Here is a 16,111-nt window from a genome sequence, read left to right as displayed (position 1 = left end):
TCACTCTTAAGGGAGCAACAGGAAAGCAGACACTCCCCTGCCAACGGCTACTGGCAGCCTTCCCACAGCCTCAGGGGGAACTGCCTTAGGATTAGACTGATGCTGTGGACAGCAGCATGGAAGATGAAAAGATACTAAGTCCTTGATGACATTATTGGACTTCTGGATCTACTAAGGCCAAACACTCTTAATTCTTGTTTTCATCTCATATGTAAGCTAAAGAAAAATCTTATTGCACAAGCCAGCTTGAGTTGGCTTTCCTGTTGCTTATAGCTGAGAACATTCTAATGCGAAAGGGACTCGGAAAAAAACTATGCTGACTTGCAAAAGGAGCCTACATCTCCAGCTTTAGATCCTCCTTTCTGGCCTTGATTCCATACAACCAGGACCTTGTAACCCCAACAGGTCCTTGTAACCCAACAGCCCAGGGTGCAGACACTTCATTTCCAACCAACCCCAAGCTCTCCTCAGCCAACTTCTCCTTATACCATTCATTAATCATGGTCCAAGCCACTAGATACCTGGGCTTATGAAAGGATTCATCCTCATTACAAAATCCTCTATGTGAGGTTGGCCCAGGGTCGTGTTGTAGGGAAATGAGCTGTTAAGTACTTTTTAAATTTTATCCCTGGCTATACCCCTCTAGCCCTGCTTTGAGCCTTCCTCCAGGTGGAGGAAAGAGGAAAGAAGGCAGCATGGTCTTCTCCATTGTTACTTTCCAGTCCCACAAAGAAATTTCATTCTCCTTGAGCTTTCCAGTTGCAGTGTACACAGACCTACTCCTGAAGCTGCCCTGTGCTGAGTGTCCCTGACTTGATGGTCTCCCAAGACCAAGGTTAAAGAGGCTGCAGGTGTCTGGAGCAGATTCTCAAAGAGAGGCTTCTCATCCTAGAACAAAGGCTCCATTGTGACTGAAACTGCCTGCTGGGCAGGGGTGTGGTGATCCCAAGCAGCCCCCAAGAAGCTTAGGGTCTAAGAACTGGGAACCAGAGTGGAAGGACAGGGAAGGGCAGATTTTTGGTAATTTCACAAAGCCCATTCAGGAAATGGGTTGAGGGTGGAAGACAGGGCAGTTTCCCTGAAGAAGTGGAGCATTGACTTTGAAAATAGATGGACTCGATTCAGTTGTCACCTCCCAAATTTACTAGCTTTGTTACCTTTGACAAAGTCCTTAACTTCTCTTTCCTGTAGAATGGAACCAATGATCACTACCTCTTGGGGTTGTTGGTTTTTAACAATTTTAGTAATTTATATAGAATAATTGTATATATTTATGTGGTAAAATGTGATGTTTTGATATACATATACATTGTAGAAACATTAAATCAAGCCAATGAAAATATCCATCACCCCTACTTATCATGTTTCTGTTGTTGTAAGGGAAAAGTCTACTCTTTTAGCAATTTTGAAATATACAGTCCATTATTATTAACTGTGGTCACCATGCTATTTGAAGATTACAAAGACAAAGCACCTAACACAGATCTTCGTTAGTGGCATCTTTTAGGATCCTGTGCCCTCTTTCTCTTTGCGTGAAGTTTAAAACCACTCAGGGAGGTGCCCTGCAGAGGAGAGGGACTGGGAGCTCAGTGATAGGATACTATCTTATATGAGGGCATGTGTCCAAAGGGAAAAAGCACAGGGAAGGAATCTAACAATTAGATTCAAGACCTAGCTCTGTAAACTGGGTGACTGGGTCCTTCACTCATCCTCTCTGTGTTTAGCTTCCTTGTCCGTAACAACAGAGTGGGACCAACTCATCTGTAAGGTCCCTTCAAGGTTTCAGGACTTCAAGAGGAGGAGATAACCACCCTGGACATGCCTGGTAAGGATCACAGGCAGATGTGATTTCATCTACACACAGTTCCTCCTTGGGCCCCCCTGAGTGCTCCCTGCAGGGTCTTTGTCCTTGGCCACTGGCCTCAGAATGCCTCACACTCACCCTCACCCTCCTGTTTCACACTCCTTCAAGAAGCAAATGGTAGCGCCTTCACCACCCCTTGCAAATGGGCCAAGTATTGTGTCTGATCCTATACTTCCACAATTCTCTAAAGGCTGAATTCCTACCTAATTATTTCTTCTCTTTCATTCTGTCAGTTCCAAATTAGGGGTTTCGTATTGCTTTAGGACTTTTCACCTTGGAATTCTATGCCAGAATTGAAACAATCCAGGAACAGCCCTTTCAACTCTGTCCCTTTAACATTCTCCCGATGTTTCATCTTCACCATTTTCATGGAAACTCCTCCTCTGTGTTTGTGCCCATCTAGACCCAAAAGTCCTGCTCAGTTTCATCTTAAGCAGTTTAAATGACATCCTGATCACTGTGTCATGGTCTGTCTTGTTTCCAGAAGGCATCTTTCTCACTGGCTGCCCAGGGTGAGGTTCCATTTTTCTACTTCTTTTCTAATAGATCCAGAATTGGGCTTTCTTCAGCAGAACTGCATGCTTGGAAGTTGAGTAAGAATGGAGAATTCAGGCCATGTGTGCTGAGAAATCCCAGATGAAGTGTGCTAAAAATGCAGATTTCTGACCTTGGGCATGGTGCCAGAAAGAAGTTTTAATGTCCAAGGGTTTTATGCTTCAAAGATAGACCCTTGTGATTGTTGGTTTAAACCTGCATACTACACAGGAAGAAATCTGATATTCCACTGACTGGAACATGTAAGGTAAGTCAAAATTGCTTCGATTGAGGCCAACAACTTTGCTGAAGATTTGATACCCTCTAGAGATTATTGCCTAAAATAGGTGAGTAGAGGAACAACTTGCTCCAACCAATTGTACATTCAGCATATTTCATATATTACAGGCAGATTTAAGAATTTAAGTATTAGAATGACCAAGAATTAAGAATTAGGATTAGTCTTTATAGCATTTCCTGGCATTTGACAGCTTTTTGAAAATGTATAAACCCTCAAATTAAAAAGATGGATAATAACCATCATTTGTTAATTGCAAAGCAAATGTATTTCTCCAGCAAAAAGAACCTGTCATGGTTTAAATAATGGTATAGCATTGCATTGATGATCCTCTTTCTAGGAAATATTTCAATTCCACCTTGTGAGAAGGTGACCCAACCAAATTGAGATACTCTTTTAAAATATCATTTAATCCAATAAACTTTTATTGAAAATTTCCATGTGCAAAACACTAAAGAGGATACCAAGATAAGACATTTTTTTCCCTTGAGACTTACAGGTGAAAAGACAAAGAGAAGAAAATAGCTACATTTAGTAAATAAAATCTAATAAAATATATCTTAACAAATAGATAACATACAGTGAAAAGTATTCTAGGAGGAAATTAATGACCCTTTGAGAATCTGGCAAAGTCTTATGGAAGAAGTGGCATTTGAGCTGAGCCTTGACCAATGGGGCACACTCCCACAATTAGAAGTGATGGGAAAATGTTTTACCTGAGGAGGAAGAACAGTTGAGCCAGAGTTAAGAAGGAAGGCTAATGCACACACAGGCGAGAGACAAAATGTGTTCTGAATAGTGCATCTGGGGAACATACCTTTAGTAGAGACTCAGAGACCAGGGCAGAGGACCATGAATGGCTATCCGAGAAGTTTTTGTTTTTTTCTGTTCTAGCTGGTCTCTCTGGTGATGCTCAAGGGAATCATTTACCAACATTGTATAAATAACCCCAGCAAACGCTATATTGAGTTGTCCATGAGAACAGCAACTCCATGAAAAATCAACACCTATTGCAAATCAGCATCTGCAATTCAGAGAACTTGCCCTTAAACATTCAACTGGGGCTCAGATTGGAAACCATTGTTTCCTTTGTCCGTGGTTGATGTTTTTAGCTGTGTCTCTTCCAAGCAGGAGTCACGCAGGTCCCCCATACTTCATTTCCAGCTGGTCTGAAGTTAGTGACCAACACCACTGAGACGCCCTCCTGAGTGCCTTCAGGGGGATTTTGTGTAGTCCACATAACTTTGCATTCTAAATCACACCGTCCTAAACATATCCTCCATATTTGATGAAAACCCTTCTATCCATATTTACATGACGCAGTAAGACTCAGACAACTGAAACTCAATTTTATTTATCTAGGTAAGTAAAAAGAATCAGCAAGATTGATGGCACACTTTAAAAGGCACACTCCAGTGGCACTGGGTTTATGGATAATAGGATGAGTCTGGGCTGTTAGGAGGATTTTACGATGCTCCAGGCAAGAGGTAACAAGAACCTGAATTAAAGTGGTGAGACTTAAAAGAAGCACGGATATGGGAGGCATGTTGAAGATAGGATCAAAAGGGTTTGGCAAGTGATTGAAAGTATGGAGAGAGGGAGGCAGAAATGCTAAAGTGGCTTTCCAAAGGCGTGAGGCTGAGTTCACAGGAGGATGACAATAACATTACACAGGGAAGGAGAACCCAGAAGGAGCAGTGATTCTGGGGCTCAGGGAAAGGCGACAACTTATTTAGAAAATAAAAAGAATATGCTTAGCTTCTATTTGCTGAAGTAGTTAGAATTAGGGTAACTCTTTAATATTATTCTCCAAACTGGGACACTGTCAAGAGAGAAAGTGGATGATTTCATAATTGCACCAGGACAACAGGTCTAAACCAAGATTGCTCCAAGTACATCCAGATGTTTGGTTCCCTTATTTATAACACCTTTTACTATTCACTCATTGGGGGCTGGTATTAATGAAGCTGGCTCACGGTTTCTTGAATCTTGGGACCTCAGAGTTATAGTGAACCCCCAGAAATCCATATAACAGTCTCTCAGGACTCCCAGAAGGTCCTCTCTACTCCGGTTCCTATGTCCAGCCTCTACCAGAACAGTCCCCAGGACTGGGGACTCAATATGATACTCAGAAGCTCATTCTATTTTTGGACAGTGCTAAGTATTCTTTCTCATTATACTTAGCTAAAATTGGCTTCCCTGTGAATTCAGCACATTGGTACTAATAATAGTTCTAATAATAATGATATCACCAATATTAAAGTAGTTAACCCTTATGGAGCACCTACAAAGTGCCAGGCCATTCATGAATTGTTTTTGAAGCTCTCCGACAAATCTATTTACATGGTAGCATCCCCTTTTCACAGATGAGGCACCAGACACTGAGAGGGAATGTAACTTCCCAGGGACATAACCACTAATAAGTAGTAACCTAGAGTTTGAAGTAAGTTCTCTCTTCCTGATCTTAAAGCCCATATTCTTTCCACAATAACACCTATCTTCAGGTCAAAATAGTTTGCTCTTGGAGGAATGCAGACCAAATTCAATCTCTTTTCCATTTGTCAGCTCTTATGATATTTGAAATAATTATCATCTCTTCCCTTGATGATCCTGATTCTTATTTCATCCTCCCCACATCTGCCCTACCAATGGGCACCAGCTTTTTCTTTTTAACATTTCTGGATTCCTCACTCTCCACAGGTTTCAATGTAATAATGTACCTTTTAAAATATGATGCTCGGGACCAAAACCTATTTCAGGTGTTTTCCAACCAGCACAGTGACCAGCTACCTACTTGCTCTGCTCTGGGCAAGAGGCTTCAGCACAACACAAAGTCTCTGAAGGTTGATTTTCCCCTTCATTACCATCTCCTTTTCATTGATCAGTTGTTTGCCACAGGCATGTCAGGTTGTTAGTCATTTACAAGGGTTCAGCATGGAGGGTGTGGCATCCTGATGCAATTCATCACCAACTCTAAATGTAGATTTTGCTGATGACGGATGTAGAAGACATCTATTGTTTTTGCCCATTGGAATCCTCTTTGTTGTTGTTGTTGTTGTTGTTTACAGACGGAGTCTCTCTCTGTTGCCCAGGCTGGAGTGCAGTGGTACGATTTCGGCTCAGCGCAAGCTCTGCCTCCCGGGTTCACGCCATTCTCCTGCCTCAGCCTCCCGAGTAGAGTAGCTGGGACTACAGGCGCACCCGCCACCACGCCCGGCTAATTTTTGTTTCTTTAGCAGAGATGGGGTTTCACCGTATTAGCCAGGATGGTCTCGATCTCCTGACCTCGTGATCCACCCACCTCGGCCTCCCAAAGTGCTGGGATTACAGGTGTGAGCCACCGTGCCTGGCCTTGGAATCTTCTTTAGATAACAGTGTCCTTATTTCTTTGCCCTTTCAGTCTTTGTTCCAGAGGTGAGTGAGAATCCACCACTGGATTCTAGCAGCAGAACTCATGACCCAGACTTATCCAATCACATACCAAGCCCTTGCCTTAGAGATTGGTATAGGAATGGGCAGAGTGGGCTAGTGGATTTTATCAGTTACCTGTTGCTATCATAATGCCGTGTAACAAATTACTACAAAACTCAGTGGCTTATAATAACAAGCATTTATTTCTTGCTCACATTTCTGCAGGTGGCTGAGGTTTGACTAACAAAGGGTAGGTTTGGATGATGTTGGCTCCAAGCAGATGACTACGTCCAGGGTTGACCCATCTTTCATCCTCCTCGCACATGTCTTTCAAAAAGGCATTTTCTTCCCATGATGAGAGGCAGGGGTGCAGCAAGAGGGAAAGCCCAACTGTATACTTCAAGATGCTTCTTGAAGAATCTTGTTTGGCTAATGGGATGCTAACATTTGCTAGCATCCCATTAACCAAACAAGTCACATGGGCAAGTCCATGGCCACTGAGCTTATACAATGGTACACTGCCTACCATGAGACTGTGGCCATAAGGGGATGTATAATGCTGCCACAACAGAGTAAAGGATTGTGACCAAGAAATAACTCAATGTACCACAATGATACTGTCTGGGTGAACAGAATTCAAATTCTAGCCTTCAGTTCTTTTTGAAACTACTATTTCTATTTGAGACTCTATTTCCAGTAGACTGGGTGCTATAATGCAACAAGCCTGAAGTTTGGGACCACCACCCAGAGACGGAACTGAACCACCACAGAGAAAGAAGAGCCCATAGGTGGAGCCTGGTGGCAGGAGTTGAGCCCTAAATGAAGCTATACCTGCAGTCAGAGCACCTGCTGAATATCATTCAGTGTTGTGAACCAATAGATTCTGTTTTGCTTAAACCAATTGAGTTAGGCTTTCTGTTACTTTGCACACAAAGGTATACTAACAGCTGGTGAATGAGTGAAATCATCTTTGCAACTGAGTTATAGCACATGATTATTAAGCCTATAAACACTTTGGCCAGAGTTTTTATAACACAGTCTTCTAGCCCACTCATCACTGTCACAGCCCTTCCTAGGTGGAGTGATAGCATACAATGCCTGGAACTAGGCCATTTCATCTTGTCTCGCAAACATCTTTTAAAACCACTTCTAATCATTAGTAGTCTAGGTTGATATTTAATGATATATTATCCCATTTAAAAATCCCTTTTCACCTTAAGTGACTTCAATTTTTTTTTCACGGAAGAAATAAAACTGAATTTAAAATTTCAGGATGGAAGCTCAAAAGAAGCAGAATTACTGTTTTTTTAGGCCAAAAAAGGAAAGAGTTTTGTAATTACATTGTGTTTCTGGCCTGTGTGATTGAGTTTTTTGCTTTGACTGTTTAAGAAAAGAAACGACATGGTAAGGTTGAAAGAGCACTTAATTTCAGAAGCCATCACCTTTGTCCAGGCTCATCTCATCAGTCCCTCTTAGTTTCCTCATCTAAATAAAGGGGATAGTTTCTGTCCTATATGACTTACAAGGTTGTTGCAATAATCACAGGAGATAATGAATGAGAATTAGATATTGTTATTATTTTCCTTATATTAAAATCATTTTCTGAACATAGTAAGTTTAGAGAGAGACAATTTGATTTTAGCTACTCAGATGTATTTTATAATGCTTTTATACCCTGTAACTAGACAGTTCCGAGTATTACAACCACAACATTGGAAGAAAGGGGGGCCATATTTCCTAGTGCTTTCTTAGGAGCAAGAAAGCCTTTCCTACAAGTTCCCAATGATACCCCTCTCCTGATTCATTGGTCAGAAGAGGCTAACATGTCCAACTATTAAACCGAACATTAGCATAGGAGAACGGGACAGCTAAAATTGGCTTAGACATATTTTCTTTGCGTCCAATACCATGTTCAAGAGAGTGCATACCTGAACAAGACCAAAGTTTATTTCCCAAGAAAGAGAAATGGTGCTGAGGTTGGAGACCAAAAGTATCTGGTACAGTACTTACCAAACTCTACTAAAAATGGCCTGCCTACATGTCTGAATCCATTACTCTCTAACTTCTGGGGCAAGAGAGGTAACTTGCTCTTATATCCCAAGCACCCAAGACAATTTCCAAAACCCAGTGGGAACTCAGTAAGCACTTATTGAATTTTATTACCAGATTTTAAATTCATTTTAGCTCTAAGGCACTATAAACATGTTTCAGTGGTAAGCTGACAGTCATTTCTATACTTTTCTTGGTGCTGGGTGGAGACTTAGTAGGGAGGAAGAAACACCCCATGGTATGTGTAAAACTCCTGATAGCCTTCTGTGATTCTTTGATTTTTAGGATGATTCCATTTCCCTGCCCCCTTTACATTATTATCTAAAACCTTCAGAACTAATTAGAAGTGGGAGGATCAAAGATGATATATTTTAAATTTGCTTCCCGCCTCACCCACTTAAAGTAAAGAATCCTGCATAGCCCATTAAACTGGAGGTACTTGCTGACAGGAAGGAAACCATCTGGTGAACAACTTCTGTTAATTATGTTGGAACATACTAACGAGAATAAAGAACAGCCCTTAATGACCTTCCCCTTGGTGGCAGAATCCACTGCAGAGTAGACAGTCGTGGCTCAGAGCCAAAAGTTAATGGTTAGTATTGGCACCGAACACTCAGGCTCACTAGGACTTAATAATCTCCCCTCGGTGGAGAAAGTATTTTAGGCATTCACAGCATAAATCCTCCTACCACCTGCATGTAACTGAGCTCCAAAATAGTCATTTAGGGCATTATTTGGAATCCCTTAGTAAATGTGAATCTGGGTGTTACCGTCTCTGTATCTTTGGACACATCGAATGAGGCCAGACAAAGGTTTGCATTTTGTTTCAACCAATAACAATGTTTAAATATTTCCTGGCAAAGAGCAGATGCAATTATTGCGTATCCCAGAGGGATAAAGATACACAAAAATAATTATCTTCATTATGACCTGGATGAGTTAATTATTTATAATAATATTTCTAATTCCACTTTACCCTTGGAAATCTAGACAACCCTATGTTGCCCAGCAAAAAGGCAGTTAAAGCTGTGGCATTTATATCACGAATGAGCTATAGGTATCAAAACATAGGTATTTTTGTTTCATTCATTTCTACTTGGTTTCAGAAATATTTTTAAAGTGGCTTATGTAGAATGACAAGATTAGGTAAAATTTAAAAGAAAGTTGTTTAAAATTTAAAAATTTAATATTAAACTTTAAAAAAATTTTAAAAGGAAACAAGAGGTGAGAAAATAAATTATGGAAGCTAGTAAACAAATATGCATATCATGAAATACTATGCCTTACTGGAGGTGGGCTACAAACTTGGCCTTAAGCTTCCTAGTAGTCCACTTAGAAAAGGCAAATACGTTAGTGGGCACTTGAGGGGCTTTGGAAAATGTTTTAAAAAACATCTCAAGCCTAAGAGTTTCCCAGTATTAAAAACACTTTAAGCTGACTGTATCACCTAGTACATTCACAATATGTATGCATTTTTAAAAATCCTAGAAACTGCTGCTTCAAATCAGGTGGAAAATGTTATTTCAACAGAAATCTTAAACAAAAGATGTGTAACTATGAACTGTCAACATTTAGCTTTTAAATTATAACAAATCTGTAAAGAATATAAATCTGTAACATATTAAAGTTTAGTAACCCTAGATATCAGCCAAGAAAGGGCTTTATATATAATTTTTTGATGTATATTTAAGGCTTTTATATGTACAAGAATATAATTTTTATGAAGGCAGGTATGTCCAAGAGAGTGCACAGAAGTAACAAAATAAAAGTTGTTTGTGCCTAAATCATCCCATCTGTGTCTCTTGGATAATACTCAATCTTCTTTGCAACCACATGCATCAAGCTATTGGCTAAATATCTTTGTAGACAGGATGTCTCCTACTTGCATTTGAACTATTCTTTTGTTTAAAATATAAATGCAATTAATTTGCATTATTTATTTAATCTGTCTGCATACTAATGTCGCAAAAACTGAAAATAAATTTTAGGTCATGATCAACATGCCTCAAAATATCTTTGTGTTCAGTGAATTTAAATAACTTTTGGCAAAATCTAACCCCAACTTTCTTTGAAGCTTTTGATGCTTCCCCACCTCCTACTATCCTCTGCGCCGCCTACCACTATCTTTGAAGTTGGCTCATCTGGTAACAGACTTACTGCAAGCTGTAGTGCACACCTACCATTCGAAGAGTTAGATGTTGTCCATCTGACAGATTTAATCAGTCCCTTGGTCTCTCAGACATGCAGCTGGTGGTGAATTCTTTTTTGCTAGTGTAATCTTGTAAGTGTCTTAAGTTAAAATTAAAGCTGCCATTAAATTTTCATCTTGTTCTTCAGGAAGACTGTTTTCTGGAAGTAGCATGTGTATATATTTTCATGTGGCAGTGCCAAAGAGATATTTTATACTACATCAAATCTTTCATGTTCAGATTAATAGAAAAGTCAGTAAAGAATCCAAGTTGTTGGATCTGGGCTAAACCAGGTCACCTAGAATTATTGGTAAAAATAAAAATATGACCCTCTTTGGCAGTTTTATGCTACAGATGCTGCATTTAAGATGACAGCATCGAAATACAGAAAATCATGTGGGATTTATAGAAATTCTCTCCATGTCCAAATTGCCTGGCCTCTACAAGTCAAAATCTCACTTCTGAAACACATCATTTACCAGTCCTTGAGCAAAACAAACAATCCTTAGGATGTCCCCCATGGAACCAACAAGGTAAAAAGTAATAGAGTTGGAATGTTATCACAATGAGGAGAGGATGGAGCTTCAGATATTGCCAACTTTTTGTAGAAAAGTCAAAAAAAAAAAAAAGGAAAGGGAACTAAAATTAAATACAGGACAAAAAAGGCTTTGAAAGGAGAAAACAAAATGAACTTTTGACAACCACCAACAAATACGTATCCTGCAGGAGATGGTGGATGTGGTTGGGGAGATAGAGGATACCAACTAATAGTAGAATATTTACCCTATTCTGTGAAGAAAATCTGTATCTGGGTCTATAAGCAAGAGTTACCTTACAAGTTTTCACTGCCATTGTAATTGGGTAGAAAAGTATATTCATGTTTTTAACCTCTTTTTAATGGAAGCTAAAGCACAAGAAAAGACTTAGGAGAGGACTTCTAAAAGTTTGTGGAAAGTGGAATTAAAAGATAAAAATAAAAAATATAAACTTTATTTTATTTTATTCAAGTTCCAGGGCACATGTACAGGATTTGCAGGTTTGTTACATAAGAAAACGTGTGCCATGGTGGTTTGCTGCACCTATCAACCCATCACCTAGGTATTAAGCCCCACATCCATTGGCTTTTTTTTTTATGCTCTCCCTCCCTCCCTGACGCCCCACCAGCCCCAGTGTGTGTTGTTACCCTCCTTTCTTTCTCAAAATAAGCTCCACCAAGTTTAAGGCACTCTTATAAGTACCCAGTCATTTAATCCATCCTTAAATAACTGAAGGTCCTGAGAATTTAATCATGTCAATGCAGTCTTTTTCATTATTAACTGAAGAAAAATGGGTGCCCTTTAAAGACTTTTTTAAGATGAGAAAAGAAACAAAAAAAACTCAGAATGTAATCAGGACTGTAAGGTGCATGCCTAATTATTTTCCATTGAAACTCTTGAGAAATTGCCTTTGTTTGTTGAGAAGAATAAGAAGAAGCATCGTCATGGTGGAGAAGGACTCTAGTGAAGATTTCTTGGGCATTTTCTGCTAAAGTTTTGGCTAACCTTCTCATAATAAGCACATGTTATCATTCTTTGGCCTTCCAGAAAGTCAACAGGCAAAATGCCATGAGCTGCCCCCAAAAATATGTTGCCCTGACCTTTGCTCTTGACCAGTCCTGTTTAGCTGTGACTGGACCCCTTCCCTCCTTGGTAGCCATTGCTTTGATTGTGCTTCATCTTCGGGATCATACTGGTAACGCCATGTTTCTTCTCCTGTTACAATTCTTCAAAGAAAGGCTTCAAGATCTTGATCTCATTTACTTAAAATCTCCACTGAAAGCTCTGCTGTTGTCTGCAGCTGATCTGGGCACAACAGTTTTGGCACACAGCAAGTGGAAAGTTTGCCTAACATTGATTTTTTAATCAGAACTCTCTGTATGCTGAACTAATTGAGATGTCTGTGGTGTTGGCTATTGTTTCTGCTGTTAATCATTGGTCCTCTTCAAGAAGGGCACAAACAAGATGAAATTTTTTTCTCACAGATTGATATGGATGGTCTGCCACTGCATGCCTCATCTTCAACATCATCTCATTCTTCTTAAAACAAGTTATAATTTGTAAACTGTTAATTTATTTGTGGCATTGCCACCATAAACTTTTCATAAAACATCAATAATTTTGCCATTCTTCCACCCAGGCTTTACCATAAATTTGATATTTGTTCTTGCTTCAATTTTAGCAGAATTCAGGTTGTTCAGATAAAGGCTGTTTTTAAATTGATGCTTATCCTTCTTAGTGTCTCACACTAGGTCCTGTTTGACGTGCTATAAGTTAATATGAGTTTATTTTGGTTCAAAAAATTTTTGAAATCTATGCTTACTTTTTTCATGATATGCATTTTCCATGACATTTTTGAAGTCCTTTTATATATTAAACTTTTATTATTCTTTAGGAAAGAATTCTAATGAGCTCATTTTGTGCTTAAGATTTGATACTCAGGATAGTGAGGTTGTGGGTCAGAAAATCTTGGGACGGATTCCAAGCTCTACAGACTCCTAACTAGGTTATCTCTACTGAGCAAGTTTTAACCTACAAATTTCTCATCTGTGAAATGGAAATAGTATCTTTTGCATAGTAAAAGTAATAAATACAAATTACGTTGAGCCTTTAGCACAGTGTGTGTCACATAATAAGTGATTGGTAAAGTATAACTGATATTTCTAGTGAAAATACATGAGAACCCTACATCCTAACAAGTGTTACAAAATTATTCTAAGGCAGCAGAGTACTGTGTTAGGAGCATTCTATAAGACATAGATCTAAATTGCAGGATCGATTTAGAATACATAGAGTATCCTAGATAATAACAAAACTCCATGCCTTTCTTCTTTGAAAAGATTATGATACAGTTCTAAATGAGGTAAGGAATGAAACGCTATGTCCTGAGTTTCTATTAAATGATGAAGAAACAAATTCATATAGGTAAATATGAGACTCTTTCTTTTTGAAATATACATATTTTTTGTTTTGGATGATCTCTAGATTCTTGGGTAACTTAGGAGTGAAAAGCCATGATTCAATTTTGTATTATCATTCTAAAAGAATAAGTAAAGGCTTTTATCTTGGTTTAGCAATTATTGTGTTTCTCTCAGAGGGTAGAAATTTGACTCCTATATCTACAGACTCACCTTGTTGTAGGCAAATCACTTAATCTCCTTTTTAATCATCTTCCTCATCCATAAAACAGCACAATAATATTCGCCTGTCTCACAGAGTGTTATGTGTCTTTATTAATTAATGTTTGGAAGATTAATATCCTTAGATGAAAGGAAATATGAAGTTTAATTATTATTTTGTTTTTGCATGATATGTTATGGAATGAGACCCTAAGATGCTGTTCCTGTGACAGAGACCAATAGAGATATGCAGATCTGTGCATCTGATGGCCAACAAACAGCCCTATATGGAAATTATATGAAAGGTTTTATCAGACTCTAATTTCAGAGTGTTTCTTTTTTTTCTTATCTCCAACTGCATGAGTTAGCCAGTGATGAAGGAAAAGAGAATTAAGTATTTCCTCCATCATCACAGCATTCTACCTTCAGTTTTTACCTGTGTCTTAATCAAACAATCCTACCACATTGAGAATTCATTCTTTTCAAGGTCAGGTTAAGGGGAAGGGTCTCTAAGAATAAATCAGTAGTTAACAATAGGAACATAAATAAGGTATTTCTCTGTGTTCACCCTTTTTTATCTTTGATTTTTTTCCTTTCATACATATTTTGGATGAACCATTTGTTGTTTTTTTGTTTTCTTTTCATTGAAATTGCCACAAACCTCAGCATTGAATGTGAAATTTTAGAACCCAGAGGTACACCAATTAGAATATACCCAATTACACAGTGACTGTTTCCCCCTTACATTTTCAATGGCTAGGACTGTTTTGAAAGACTATTGCAGGGTTTGATGATGCTTGGAAAACACTTTAGACCCCTGAAGGAAGCAGAGAGCATACCAAAGAATTTCTAACCAAGTAACCACCCTACAGATTTACTTGCTACAATAAAAATACACACTAGTCACATCCCTAGTCTGCTTAAAACCACCTTTTCATGGCTCCCCACAGTCCATAGGTAAAGGTCATGATTTAGGAGCACTTTACAAACCAGCACCAATCTTCATTACAGTCTTGCTGCCTGCTGCCCTCCTTACTCCAAACCCTCAGCACAAAATGCTTTTCCCTAACCTCAATCTAATCCTTCAGGACTCAGGTCAAAAGTTCTCTCTCCCACCACCCAGGAAGTTTTTATAGTTACATCTCTGAGTCTCCCTATTATTCATAAACACATTTGCATTAACAATTGTTGCATTTATATATAAAAATTACATATATTTGTTTATTAATAAATTAATGTTATTTACATTTAAATTATATTACATTTTTATTATGTATTTATGTTTTATTTATACTTTATATATGTATATATGTTTATTTCTCTAATTTATATTTGTCTATATATTTATATATTGTGTAAACATTAATTAAATACATGAAATATTTAAATGTATTTATGTTTATATAAATATGCACAGATTCATAGATGTGTATGCTTTATATATATATCCTCATTACTATTTATTTAGAATTTTATTTATATGTTTATATTTATTTGTACTTAGAGTATGTTCAATTAAATATTAAAATTAAATAAAATTATTTACTTTCCTTTCTACTTCAACTAGTAGGCTGTGAATTCCTCTAGGTCAAGTATTCAAAATGAGATTCAAACTCAACTCAATACAATGATAATACCTACCTTTATTGAGCACTAATTTCATGCCAGACCCTGGGCTAAGTGGTTTGTGTACATTATCTCATTTAATCTACACAATCATTGAAGGATATTGCTGTTATTATTATCCACATTTAAAGATGAGGAAAAGTAGTAACTCACCCCTAGTATTGAATGCTTAGTTAGTCTTTGAACCCTGTTTTGGTCTTAACTCCAAAGACCTGGCCTTTGACCACTGGGTGATGGGAAAGCAAGGTGAGGGCCATGCATCCTAGTGGGTAAGAGCCAAGGAAGGGTTTGGGAGTCAGATAACCGAGGCACAAGTCCCTATTCCATCATCTCTTAGCGGCATGGATCTAAAATATTTCCGTCTTTCATGACCATTTTGTGTGAGAGAGACCCAGATGCAGAGTGAATGCCAATTGGGAAAAGGAAAATGTATCAGTAGTTAGTGACAGGAAATTTAGATTTTGTCAAAAAATGGACATTGTTACTTCCTCGATGACAAAACTAAAAAGAACACTGGCTGAAAGTTAAATTCCATTATTTTCTATCCTTTAGATCCTTGCAACTCAAGAAAAGGTAACATTAGAATCACCTGGGAGTTCGTGAGAAATACAGAATCTCAAGCTCCAACCCAGAGTACAGAATCAAGCTCTGTATTTGGGCGAGATCCTCCAGTGATGCCTACATAGGACATAGCTTGAGAAGTGCTTGTTTGTATCATTGTCTCCCTGACCAATACGATTAAACTGTGATTCCAAATAAGACTTGTTGATTCTCCAACTTTATATCTAAAAGAAATTCGAGGATTACAGGAGAGAAGTAAGGGTGCAAGTAAACCAAGAATCAGAGTCTAATATCAGGTTGGCTGCAAGTAAGCCCTGTGATCTCAGCAAATTACTTTCTCTGTGACTTAAATTCCATCTCTATAACAAATGTTTTAGAAGGAAGGAGGAAAAGAAGGAGATAGAAAAGAGGGAAATTAGTATAGA

The 16,111-nt window shown here is 38.3% G+C and overlaps 1 long non-coding RNA gene across 1 annotated transcript; it reads left to right on the top strand.

Annotated features, from left to right (window-relative positions):
• Positions 1-967: 967 nt before the first annotated feature.
• On the top strand, positions 968-15,884 carry LOC129049902 (uncharacterized). Its single transcript, XR_008513289.2, has 4 exons — positions 968-1,020; positions 1,725-1,825; positions 2,411-2,666; positions 15,678-15,884. It is a non-coding gene; the product is annotated as an uncharacterized LOC129049902 (long non-coding RNA).
• Positions 15,885-16,111: the final 227 nt, after the last annotated feature.

Source organism: Pongo abelii, chromosome 15, assembly GCF_028885655.2.
Source record: "Pongo abelii isolate AG06213 chromosome 15, NHGRI_mPonAbe1-v2.0_pri, whole genome shotgun sequence".
Lineage (NCBI taxonomy): Eukaryota > Metazoa > Chordata > Mammalia > Primates > Hominidae > Pongo > Pongo abelii.
The sequence above is the reverse complement of the archived record's forward strand: the minus strand, read 5'-3'. Positions and strand labels throughout refer to the sequence as shown.